Here is a 12798-nt window from a genome sequence, read left to right as displayed (position 1 = left end):
GACCAATCACAAAGCCGGAACGCAATTTTAAAATACTGAATGCCTAGAAGGACCTGAAAATTACGTCACGGCTTGCTGTGATTGGTCGCGTCGCGGCCACATGGGCGGCACGCGACCAATCAGAAGCCGTGACGTCATGGAAGGAAGGAAAAGCGCGCATTTTAAGCAAAGAATGCTGCCGGTTCCCTCGGTGAGGTCCAGGCTGCGTCGGAGAGGTGAGTATAGCAATATTTTTTATTTTAATTCTTTATTTTACACATTAATGTTGTATTTTACACATTAATGTTGTTTCGATACCGATACCCGATACCACAAAAGTATCGGATCTCGGTATCGGAATTCCGATACAGCAAATATCGGCCGATACCCGATACTTGCGGTATCGGAATGCTCAACACTAGTGACAAGTCCTTTAAATATATTTAGCTTGCAAACATATTTTTGTTGTACATTTTAAGGTAGTGGCTAAATGAAAAAAAAACAACTTTATTTAAGAGCCGTGTAATTTTTCAGTGCAATATTTTCAGTGCCATATTTTCAAACAATTTGCTCTGCCTAGACTTTCACAAAAGAGTGATGACATTTTGCAAAAATGGGGGCAGTACTGAATTTTGCAATGGAAAATCGGGAATAACAGAATAGATTGATTGTTCAGCTCATTAGTGTCTCCGATATATTGCATCTACATACAGTAAGTATTAAACTCCGATTTCCAACCGTGTGTTCATGCCTCATGTTGTGTAAAACACTTTGCACCTTTCACTCCAATAATCACTAAATAATCATCCCATTTCAATATAGATTGTCCTTTAATTTGGTGCTCAATTGCAATTTATATTTTGTTCTTGTTTTTTCTTTTTATGTTATTCATAATGTGCTAGAATCGTTGTTTTAGCCTTGAGCAGCATGCTGTAATCATGAAGGAAGAAACTAATTATGGTTTCCTGCCAGACTCAACAGAGCATATTTTTATACTGAATGCTGTGAAATAATTGTTTTGTTGATTCATTAGATATCTAAGGCTAAATAATAAACACTGTAAATTATGGCAAATGAAGTGATTATTGCATTTTTATCTTCAGAGACAAATAAAAACTGAAAGAAAACAAAATTTATTTATGAATGGTGGTGCCTCAACCGGGAAAATAAAAACATTGTATGTTGCCTCTTTCCCCAACAATAAAACTCACCATGCAAAAAAAACCTCTCTGTATATGCGTCCCCAGGTTGGTAAATTTGTCAATAGACAACAAGATGAAAATGATTCTGTAAACTTACAAAGAACTTCTTACTCTAGGTTTTGCCTAAACATGCATCAAATATATGGAAAAAAATAGTTTTTAAATAGTTTTCACTAGTGTTGAGCGATACCTTCCCATATTTGAAAGTATCGGTATCGGATTGGATCGGCCGATATCCAAAAAATATCGGATATCGCCGATACCGATACCCGATACCAATACAAGTCAATGGGACACAAATATCGGAACGTAATAGGGAGCGATCCTGGATGGTTCCCAGGGTCTGAAGGAGAGGAAACTCTCCTTCAGGCCCTGGGATCCATATTCATGTAAAAAATAAAGAATAAAAATAAAAAATATGGATATACTCACCCTCGGACGGCCCCTGGCTGTCAGCGCTGCAAGCGTCTGCCTCCGTTCCTAAGAATGCAGAGTGAAGGACCTTCGAAGACGTCGCGGTCACGTGAGCGGTCACATGAGCAGTCACGCGACCAATCACAAGACCGCTACGTCATCGCAGGTCCTACACTCACTGCATTCTTAGGAACGGAGGCTGCCGGTTACACCGCTGAGAGCCAGGGGCCGTCGGTGGGTGAGTATATCCATATTTTTTATTTTTATTCTTTATTTTTTGCATGAATATGGATCCCGATTCCGATTTCTGATAAAGCAAAAATATCGGAACTCGGTATCGGAATTCTGATACAGCGAATATCGGCCGATACCCGATATTTGCAGTATCGGAATGCTCAACACTAGTTTTCACCCTAAAATAGATATCAAGTTAGGAAGTTGAATTCCACTCTCGGTTGTCCAAAACATGTGCAACACTGTCTACCAGTCCCGAAAACATGTGTCTCAATGTTTGATGGAAACCTAACATGCCATGCAAATTAAAAGTTGCAAATCAATTGTAAAGTGTCTAGGAGCTGACATTTTTTTTCCTGTATAAAGTGCCATATCTGTCCAATGGCTATGCATCTTATTTCAGTCCTGCCCCATTAACATAAACAAGGATGAGCTGCAATATCAGACAAGGTACTGTGTCTTGACAGCAGACTTGTTAGATTTTTTCTCAACATTTTTCTCAACATTAAATTAGATAATATTTTCAGATCCTTTCAAGAATGTATATAATAATTTTGAGGCTTCATAATAAATGTCTAACTGCCCTTCGTTTCAATTATTGTAACTAAAATAGTCAGCTTCTACAAAAACATAGATCAATCGGCAGGAGCATTGGCAATGTAAGAGGAGTTCATGACACACTGGATCAGTCACAGTCACAGCCGGATAGAAATGTCAGAAGTCTTCGCAAGCAAATAGTAGAGAATCTCACAGAAGGACTTATCACTTATCACTGCTTAATGGCTATCTTAATTTTCTGACATTTGTAGCCTTAAAGGATGCCATGGCCTGGGAGTCGGGACCGAGTTTACAGCTTGTGCTGATGCTAGATAGGGGTGAGTTTAATGTGCACTTGGCCCCCCCAAATCATGGGCCCCTTTGCAGCTGAATGGTCTGCCTCCATTGGAGGTTAAACTGCTGGCCCCTTAAAACATATAAATGGCAAAAACAAAATATATTTGCTAGTTTTTTAAATTCTTAATTTAAAGGGAATCTGTACCATGGAAATGCAATCCAATCTGCAGGCATCATGTTATAGGGCAGGGAGGGTTGAATATATGCTGGGACAAGATATTTTGGTGCCCTATGCAGATGAAGCTAAGGATGCTTTCACACCCAAAGGAAAGCAATGGGTAAGATAACAAGGTACCAAGACCCCTAATGCACCACCCTCTAATGGGTCAAGTAACAAGCTATGACAACCACTTCCACTAGAATTGCTAAATTTTTCACCACAAAATGCTAGCAATAGTTAATAAAATAATTGGTGCATTTTATGAATGAGTCTTACCTGGAAATGCAATTTTAACCCCTTTCTGCCATCAGACGTACTATTTCGTCCATGTGACCTGGGCATTAATTCCAATGGATGGAATAGTACGTCATGTCATTTAATGCGACACTGCGACTAAAGTCATGGTGATCGCATTAAAATTCCAATGCCATCTTACCTGTAGGAAGATAGTATCGGCAACCCGGTGGCTGTTCCCGCCCACCCTGCCTCCCGATCGCTGTGATTGACTGTTCAATTCTGAACAGCCAATCGCAGCCTTTCTCATTGTTTCAGCCAATCAGATTGGCTGAAACCGTGAGGTCCCAGGCTAGGATCGAGTACTGATGTACCAGATCCTAGGCCGGTGCCTGGCAAAGCCATGCATCACCCAAAACCACTCAGATTGGCGGGATCGATGATCACATCGATCGCATCAATCGCAGGGCACAGCAGTGGTGTTACCGTGCTGTTCTCTGTTGTAAGAGCACCAATCTTAGGCTGGTACCTAGGAAAGGCCAGGCAAGGCCTGCAGCTGCTGATTGGCGTGATCGATGTAATCATCAATCGCGCCAATCACAAAGCACAGCTGCAGTGTGACCGCGCTGTGTCCTGCTGGTGCTGTGAGCTCCGATCATAGGCCGGTGCCTAGCAGCACTGGTGTCACCAGGGCCAGCTCTGATTGGTGGGATTGATGTGATCAACGATCCCACCAATGATAGGTCACAGCAGCGGTGTGACTGCTCTGTGACCTGTCTCTAACCTGTCTGTGACTGCACTGCAGGAATCCTCACACTAGCTGAGGATTCCTGCAGAGCGGTCACACTGCTGGATCTCCTGCTGTGCTGGGCCTTGTGGTGCCACATAAGCCTGTGACACTACAATTCCTGCTGAAGAAAGAAGACAGAAGAAAGAAGAAAGACTACACTGCCCAATTTCTCTTCATCCACCTCAATCCCCCTCATCCCCCCTCCCCTTTCCCCCTCTTTTTACCCCCTCCACCTCCTTTGCGCCACTTCCGTGCACATTTAGCAGCCGCCAAGCGTTGATTGGTGACATAGTTGACCTATCAACACACGTGCTCACTTTTCTTTCTCACCAGCCCCGTGCGTACATCCAGCAGCCACCAAACTTTGATTAGTGATGCAGTTCACTTATCAGAGCTCGTGCCTGCTGTTTTCCATTTTTCTTTTTCACCTACCTTTGCACCACCCTTGTGTGCACATCAAGCAGCAACCGAACTTTGATAAGTGACACAGTTCACTTATCAGAGCTCGTGCCTGCTGTTTTCCATTTTTCTTTTTCATCCCGCTTGCGCCAGCCCCATGCGCACATGAAGTAGCCACCAAACTTTGATAAGCTGCCTTCATCAGCGAACGCAACGTGCCGAAACGCGCGTTGGGGAGGGTGCCATCCAGGTGACCTTACACTTCAGTAAGTAATATCAAACTTTGGTTTAATTTTTCATTTTCTGCACATTTTTCCTTGGTCTTTTTTTACATGACATGTATATATTGACACCAACTGGTGGATGTTTGCACTAGCACTTTATATATAATTTTTATTTACACTTGACATGCTATGGTTAAATAATATTGATTGCACACCCTGCGTTATTTCTGTTTCACTATATTGCAATTTTGGTGTTACATGTCTGTTCTGTATTTATTCAGATAGTTAACATAAGGATTGATATATGTGAATGCATATTCACATTTATTTCTATAACTGGATGTATGTGGCGCTCTTTTGTTTTTAATTGAAATATTCTATTTATAATTCATAATATTTGTGCATTGACTTTTCTGTTATAATTTACCTGATGTATTAATAAACTTTATATTATTTGATATTTGACATTGGGGACGTGTGGTCGGTATTTTCAGGTTTTCCGGTTGGTCTTGTTTGTAAATCTTCTGACTGTCCGTTTTTCACTTGATTCATATACACAGTTAACAGGTACATCACTTTTTGCTTATTGCACTGCATCTACAGCACTATTGGTGTTTTCATTGTGGAATACACGTACACTGCTATCTGGGAGCAATCCTTTGTCCTGTTTTATTATACCGATAATGCATAGTGTCCCCCACAAGATGACCCCAACCTTGACAGTCTGTTCAAAGTTCAGTCAGTCGTCAAACACTTCAACAAAAAGTTTGGTGAAATGTACATGCCGGAATGTGATATCTGCATGGATGAGTCCTTAGCTCCTTTTAAGGGGAGGCTCAGGTTCCATAAGTACCTGCCCAGCAAGAGGGCCAGGTACTGAATCAAACTCTATAAGCTGTGTGAGAGTACCTCAGGGTACATCCACAGGTTTAGAGTATACAAGGAAAGGACACCAGGATTGAACCCCTTGAATGTCCTCCTGTCCTGAGAGTGAGTGGGAACATTGTGTGGGATTTGGTGCACCCACTGCTGGATAAAGGTTATCACCTCTACACCGATAACTTTTATACCAGTGTCCCACTCTTCAAATCCCTCTCTATGCGAGGTACCACAGCCTGCAGTACTGTCTGCAAAAATCAGAGATGCCTCCTGAAAATGCTACTTGAGCAGTTGCACAGAAGGGGTGACAGCAGAGCCCAATGTAGCGACCACCTGCTGGTGGTCAAGTACAAGGACAAGATGGATGTCCTTTTCTTCACAACCATACATGGTGATGGCAGCACCCTCAGCACTGTACGAGGTACCTCTACTCAGGTCTGCTAACTGGACTGTGTACTGGGGTATAACAAAAAAATGGGTGGCGTTGATCTCTACGACCAACTCCTCCAACTGTACAGTGCTTTGAAAAAGGCCAGGGTGTGGTACAAAAAGCTGGCAGTGCACATCGTACAAATGGCAATGTTCAACGCTTTCCTGCTGTCACAATGTGCATGCCACACCGATACTTCGTACCTTCAGTTCCAGGAGGTAGTTGTTAAGGCCCTGATATTTGGCACTCAGGAAGGAGCGGATCCCAGTACTTCTGGAACTGAAGGTGCTCGTATCGTACCAGATCAGCATTTCCCGGGGGAGGTCCCGCAAACTGGAAAAAAGTTAAGGCGCAAAAAAGGTGCCGAGTGTGTTACAAAAAAGGAATACACAAGGTCACCATTAATCAATGCAACACCCACCCTCAAAAACCTAGCCTGTAAGAAAAATTGCTTCAAATTCTACCACACCTCCAAGCACTACTAATTTACTTAGATTTACAGGAAACAGTAGATTAGTTCCAAAAAGGGGGCACATCTAGATAAGCTCCTTTGGGGTCTAGTTTCCAAAATGATGGCACTTGTCAGGTTTTTTTTACTGTTTAGGCAAATCACCGACTCTGCAAGCGGAGCGGGACACCTGCAGACCATTCCATCAAAAGCTGCATTCCAAAACATCACTACTTCCCTTCCGAGCCCTGACATGTTCCCAAACAGTAGTTTTCTCCCACATATGGGGAACCAGCGTACTCAGGACAAATTGGACAATACAACTTTTGGGGTCCAATTTCTCCTGTTACCTTTGGGAAAATTAAAACTTGGGGACTAAAAGATAATTTTTGAGGGAAAAAAATATGATTTTTTATTTTCACGCCCAGGCGTTATAAACTTTAGTGAAACACTTGGAGGTTCAAAGTGCTCACAACACATCTATATAAGTTCCTTAGGGGGTTTAGTTTCCAAAATGTGGTCACTTGTGGGGGGTTTCCACTGTTTAGGCACATCAGGGGCTCTCCAAACGCGACATAGCGTTCAATCTCAATTCCAGCCAATTTTGGTTTGAAAAAGTCAAATGTCGCTTCTTCCCTTCCGAGCCCTGTCATGCACCCAAACAGTGCCCCCCCACATATGGGGTATCAGCATACTCAGGAGAAATTGCACAACTTTATCTGTTCATTTTCTCCTTTTACCCTTGTGAAAATAAAAAAATTGTTGCTAAAAGATAATTTTTGTGACTAAAAAGTTAAATGTTCATTTTTTCTTTCTAAGTTGCTTCTGCTCCTGTGAAACACCTGAAGGGTTAATAAACTTCTTGAATGTGGTTTTTATCAGCTTGAGGGGTGCAGTTTTTAGAATAGTGTCACTTTTGGGTATTTTCTGCCATATAGACCCCTCAAAGTGACTTCAAATTTGAGGTGGTCCCTAAAAAAATGGTTTTGTATATTTTGTTGTAAAAATTAGAAATCGCTGGTCAACTTTTAACCCTTATAACTTCCTAACGAAAAAAAAAAATGATTCCAAAATTGTGCTGATGCAAAGTAGACATGTGGGAAATGTTATTTATTAACTATTTTGTGTGACCTAATTCTCTGATTTAAGGCCATAAAAATTAAAATTTTGAAAATTGCTAAATTTTCCAAATTTGTCAAATTTCCGCTTTTTCCACAAATAAATGCAAGTTATATCGAATACATTTTACTTATCTCAGAATCACCAAGATCCATTGAAGATTTCCAGAGTTATTATCTCATAAAGAGACAGTGGTCAGAATTATAAAAATTGGCCCGGTCATTAACGTGCAAAGCACCTTCGGGGGTAAAGAGATTAAAGTTAGATATATAATCATTCATTCTTTGCAGACATTTGCACATTACAAGGGGCAAATAGCAATCAATTCATCCTTGACATCCTATTTATTAAATGTTAAAGCTAAGGATAGTCATGTAAACTAATCCACTAGGTGGCGGTGGTCACTCACGTGCACAGTATACCAAGTATTGGTGAATTTTAAATATTGAGGAGAATATATATTATTGTGGTTTCTACATTAATGGTATAACTGTGTTTTAACTATTGTCATGTAAACTAATGTAGAGTAACTATAATAGTGGTTGTTTGGTTTCAATCAAGGTTTCCAGCATTTGGCAGACACCCTAATGGAAACTAAACAGACCCCCATTTGGATAAAGGAATACTTATGAAGGTTTTTGTTTCCATCATGTGTTACATATAGCTTTTCACAAATCCCATGGTGGATTTGGTAATGTATTCAAGCACGAATTGTGGTTCTGGTGCCTTATTCATATACTGATGGTGGTTTTGATGATGTATTCATGTATTTCTGTTGACTCTGGTGATGTATTCATCACTATAACCATCATCAGTACATGAATATGAAAACAAAATCATCATCAGTACATAAATACATCACCAAAACCACCATCAGTACATGACTACACCACCAGAACCACTATCAGTACATGATTGCCTCAACAGGCCCACCATCATAACATGAAAACATTTCCAGAACCATCATCTGTACATGATTACATCAACAGACCCACCATCAGTACATGAATGCAACACCAGAACCACCATAAGTGAATGAATATATCACCATAACCACTATAAGCACTTGAATACAATTACCAAGATTGGAAAACTAATCAATTGTAGCATCAAGTCAGTCCTTTATACAATTGTACAGTTGTGCTCAAAAGTTTACATGCACCAGCTTTTCTTGGCCTTTTTTCAGAGAATATGAATGATAGAACCAAAACTGTTTCTCCACTCATGGTTAGTGGTTGGATGAAACCATTTATTGTCAAATTACTTTGTATTCTGTTTTTAAATCATAATGACAACCCAAAACATCCAAATGTCCCTGATCAAAAGTTCACATACCCCATTTCTTAACACCATGCATTGCCCCCTCTAACATCAATGACAGCTTGAAGTCTTTTGTGGTAGTTGTGGATGAGGTTCTTTATTTTCTCAGATGGTAAAGCTGCCCACTCTTCTTGGAAAAAAGCCTCCAGTTCCTGTAAATTCCTGGGGTGTCTAGCAAGAACAGCGCAATTGAGATCTCCCCAGAGTGAATCAATAATATTGAGGTCAGGAGACTGAGATGGTTACTCCAGAACCTTCACTTTGTTCTGCTGTAGCCAATAACAGGTCGACTTGGCCTTGTGTTTTGGATTGTTGTCATTTTGGAACGTTCAATTACATCCCAGGCGCAGCTTCCGGGATGATGAGTGCAAATTTGCCTCCAGTATTTGCTGATAGCACGCTGCATTCATCTTTACTTCAACTTTGACCAAGTTTCCTGTGCCTTTGTAGCTCACACATACCCAAAACATAAGCAATCCACCTTTGTGCTTTACTGTAGGAATGGTGTTCCTTCCATTATAGGCCTTGTTGACCTCTCTCCAAATGCATCGTTTATGGTTGTAGCCAAAAAGTTAAATTTTGGTCTCATCACTCCAAATTACCTTGTTGCAGAAGTTTTGAGGCTTTTCTCTGTGCTGTTTTGTGTATTGTAGGAGAGATACTTTGTGGCATTTGCACAGTTATGGCTTTCTTGTGGTGACTCGCACATGCAGCCCATTTTTCTTCAAGTGCCTCTTTATTGTGCATCTTGAAGCAGCCACACTGCTAGTTTTCAGAGAGTCCTATATTTCAGCTGATGTTATTTGTGGGTTTTTCTTTGCATCCCGAACAATTTTCTTGGCAGTTGTGTATGACATTTTTGTTGGTCTATCTGACCGTGGTTTAGTTTTTATACAGCCCCTGATTTTCCATTTGTTAATCACAGTTTGGATGCTGCTGACTGGCATTATCAATTCCTTGGATATGTTTTTGCATCACTTTCCTGTTATACAGTTCAACTACCTTTTCCCTTAGATCAGTTGACAATTCTTTTGCTTTCCCCATGACTCACAATCCAGAAATGTCAGTGGCTGGATGAAAGATGCAAGAGTCTGTCTGGATCAGGGAAACTCACTCAGCTTTTATGCACACACACTGATTACAAGCAAACAGGTCACAGGTGAGGATGTTTCCTTTAGTACCCATTCAAACCCATTTCTGTCAACTTCTGTGCATGTTATCAGGCCAAAGTCACCAGGGTATGCAACCTTTTGATCAGGGTCATTTGAATGTTTTGGGTTGTCATTATGATTTAAAAGGAGAAAAGTAGTTTGACAATAAATGGCTTCACCCAACCACTAACGAAGAGTGGAGAAAAAGTTTTGGTGTTAATTATATTCTCTGAAAAAAGGCCAAGAAAGCAAAAATTCTGCCAGGGTATGTAAACTTTTGAGTACAACTGTATTGCATAAAACTACAACTCCCAATATATCTTTAACATTGGTAAGGCGATGCTTGCAGTTGTTGATATCAGTCATTATCACACTGCAGACCATTTAGGAACCACAGTACTGATAGTAGGGATCACAAATAAACATTTACATCCAGGTACCTTATAGATGACATCTTCTCTGATTGGAGTTGTTTCTTCCCTTTTATCTTTATCTTTTTTGGATGTAATGATGACTTTTCACAGCCACAGCTAGTCTCTAAAGACTTCCTTCTTCTTCTGTCTTTTGCAGCAGATGCTGACACAGTGCCCATAAAAATAAGAGTGTCATTAAAATGCCTTGTGCATAAAAATCTCTGCTCGTACTGTCCTAAATAAGCCTCCTTGATATGTATATATCCTCAAAAATCACCGAAAAAGGCAGAGATGCTTACCTGCCTATGGCTCAAAACAAATGCACCATCAGGATGCAACCCAAGTAATTATAGCAACAACACAGGTGCAGAAATACCAATAGAGCAATAACGCTCAGCCTACCAAGCCATGGAGGGGGTGATTGTTAAGTTTACTAGTGCACACAAAAAATCTCCAATCTGTATGTGGCATAATTCACACAGGTAATGCAGAGCATCTGGCTTACAACATATTACCAATGCCCATACTGTTAGATCAGGCAGGCTGCCCAGTGCCTCCCAAATGCATCATGTGTGAACAGAGGCCACAATAACAGAGACACATGGGCGCAACTGCACCCTGAAAAATAGGTAAATTGCACAAAAACATATCAATATATGGTATTAGTTAATATTATGGCCACAATACGTAAGTTTGCAACCCACAAATCTCCAATCCGTATGCAGCATAATTCACACAGGTAATGCAGAGCATCTGGCTTTTTTGTCCTTTACACTGTCCTCCCACCATTTTAACCTTTTTCCATATTGTGCCCCCATTTCACGCTCAATTCTCTCTCAAAATCTATTCTCTACCCCCTCCTCACTCTATGCACTAATACTGCCTTTTATACTGCCCTCCCAAACTGTACCTTCTCCTCACTCTGACCCCCTACATAATATGTTGGTCAAAAAAGCTACCCATGCAGCATGATTTCCACAACAGCCCCCCTAATATATAGTATGATCTCCATCACAGCATCTCATACAGTATTATTTATCCAAGCGTTTGTTGGGTAATTACTAACTAAACACCAAAACAGATCTGGTACGAGGTGGTTAAAAACTTCAGTGCTTCTTTGTCACTTGAAAAAGTGGGCTTTGAGCCCAGAAAAGCATTGTGCACTGAGATATTAATAAAGAAGTTTTTAATCATAGGGTGCCAGGCTGTTTTAAAGTTTAGTTGGAAATTATCCAACAAATGCTTGGATACATTATTGTTACCACTTGACTTTATTCTTTGGTAACCTCAGTCATGGATGCAAGACAGAGGCTGCATCGTGCATTAAAGGGAACCTGAAACCCCCAAAATCGGGGGTGAGGTAAGCCTACCATCATCAGGGGCTTATCTACAGCATTCTGGAATGCTGTAGATAAGCCCCCGATGTATCCTAAAAGATGAGAAAAAGACGTTAGATTATACTCACCCAGGGGCGGTCCCACTGCTGGTCCGGGTCCGGCACCTCCCATCTTCATCAGATGACGTCCTCTTCTGGTCTTCAGGCTGCAGCTCCTGCGCAGGTGTACTTTGTCTGCCCTGTTGAGGGCAGAGCAAAGTACTGCAGTGCGTTGGCGCCGGGAAAGGTCAGAGAGGCCCACGCCTGCGCACTGCAGTACTTAGCTCTGCCCTCAACAGGGCAGACAAAGTACGCCTGTGCAGGAGCCGCAGCGTGAAGCCCAGAAGAGGATGTCATCTGATGAAGATAGGAGGCGCCGGACCCGGACCAGCAGCGGAACCGCCCCTGGGTGAGTATAATCAAATGTCTTTTTCTCATCTTTTAGGATACATCGGGGGCTTATCTACAGCATTCCAGAATGCTGTAGATAAGCCCCTGATGACGGTGGGCTTACCTCACCCCCGATTTTTGGGGTGACAGATTCCCTTTAAGTATTAGTGGAGTTGTTCTCTCTTGGCAATACTTCTCAAGGTGAGCACTCAATTTAAGTTGATCTCCTTTGTTACCAGTGTTTACTCACTTTAACTGTACATCTTTATTTGTTTTGTTTTTTTTCTATGTCACATTGTATGATGGCCCCCACAGTCCCCCATTCAGTATAATGGCCCCACCATCCCTTATAGTGTACAATGCCCCCCCATCACCTATACAGTATAATGACCCCAAACAATATTATAGCCACCGCAGCCTCCTATCCTGTATGGCTCTCACAGCCCCCAATATAATGTCCCCTACAACACTGTATACAGCATAGTCACCATAGTCCCCAATATAAGGTCCTCAACAGCTCCTGAAATAATATGATGTCTCCACGGCCTTCAGTGTAATGTCCCTTTCAGCCATGAAAAGTATGATGTCCCCACAGTTCCCTATACAGCATGATGTCTCCAAAGTCCCTCATATACGATAATGTCCCCCACAGCCCCTCGTTATGTTTTCCAGAATCTTTCACAAGATTTACCTCACAGTGCCTCATTTGATGTCCCCCACATGATGTTCCCCACAGCCCCTCA

This window comes from Ranitomeya variabilis, chromosome 3 (assembly GCF_051348905.1).
Source record: "Ranitomeya variabilis isolate aRanVar5 chromosome 3, aRanVar5.hap1, whole genome shotgun sequence".
Taxonomy (NCBI): Eukaryota; Metazoa; Chordata; class Amphibia; order Anura; family Dendrobatidae; genus Ranitomeya; species Ranitomeya variabilis.
The sequence above is the reverse complement of the archived record's forward strand: the minus strand, read 5'-3'. Positions refer to the sequence as shown.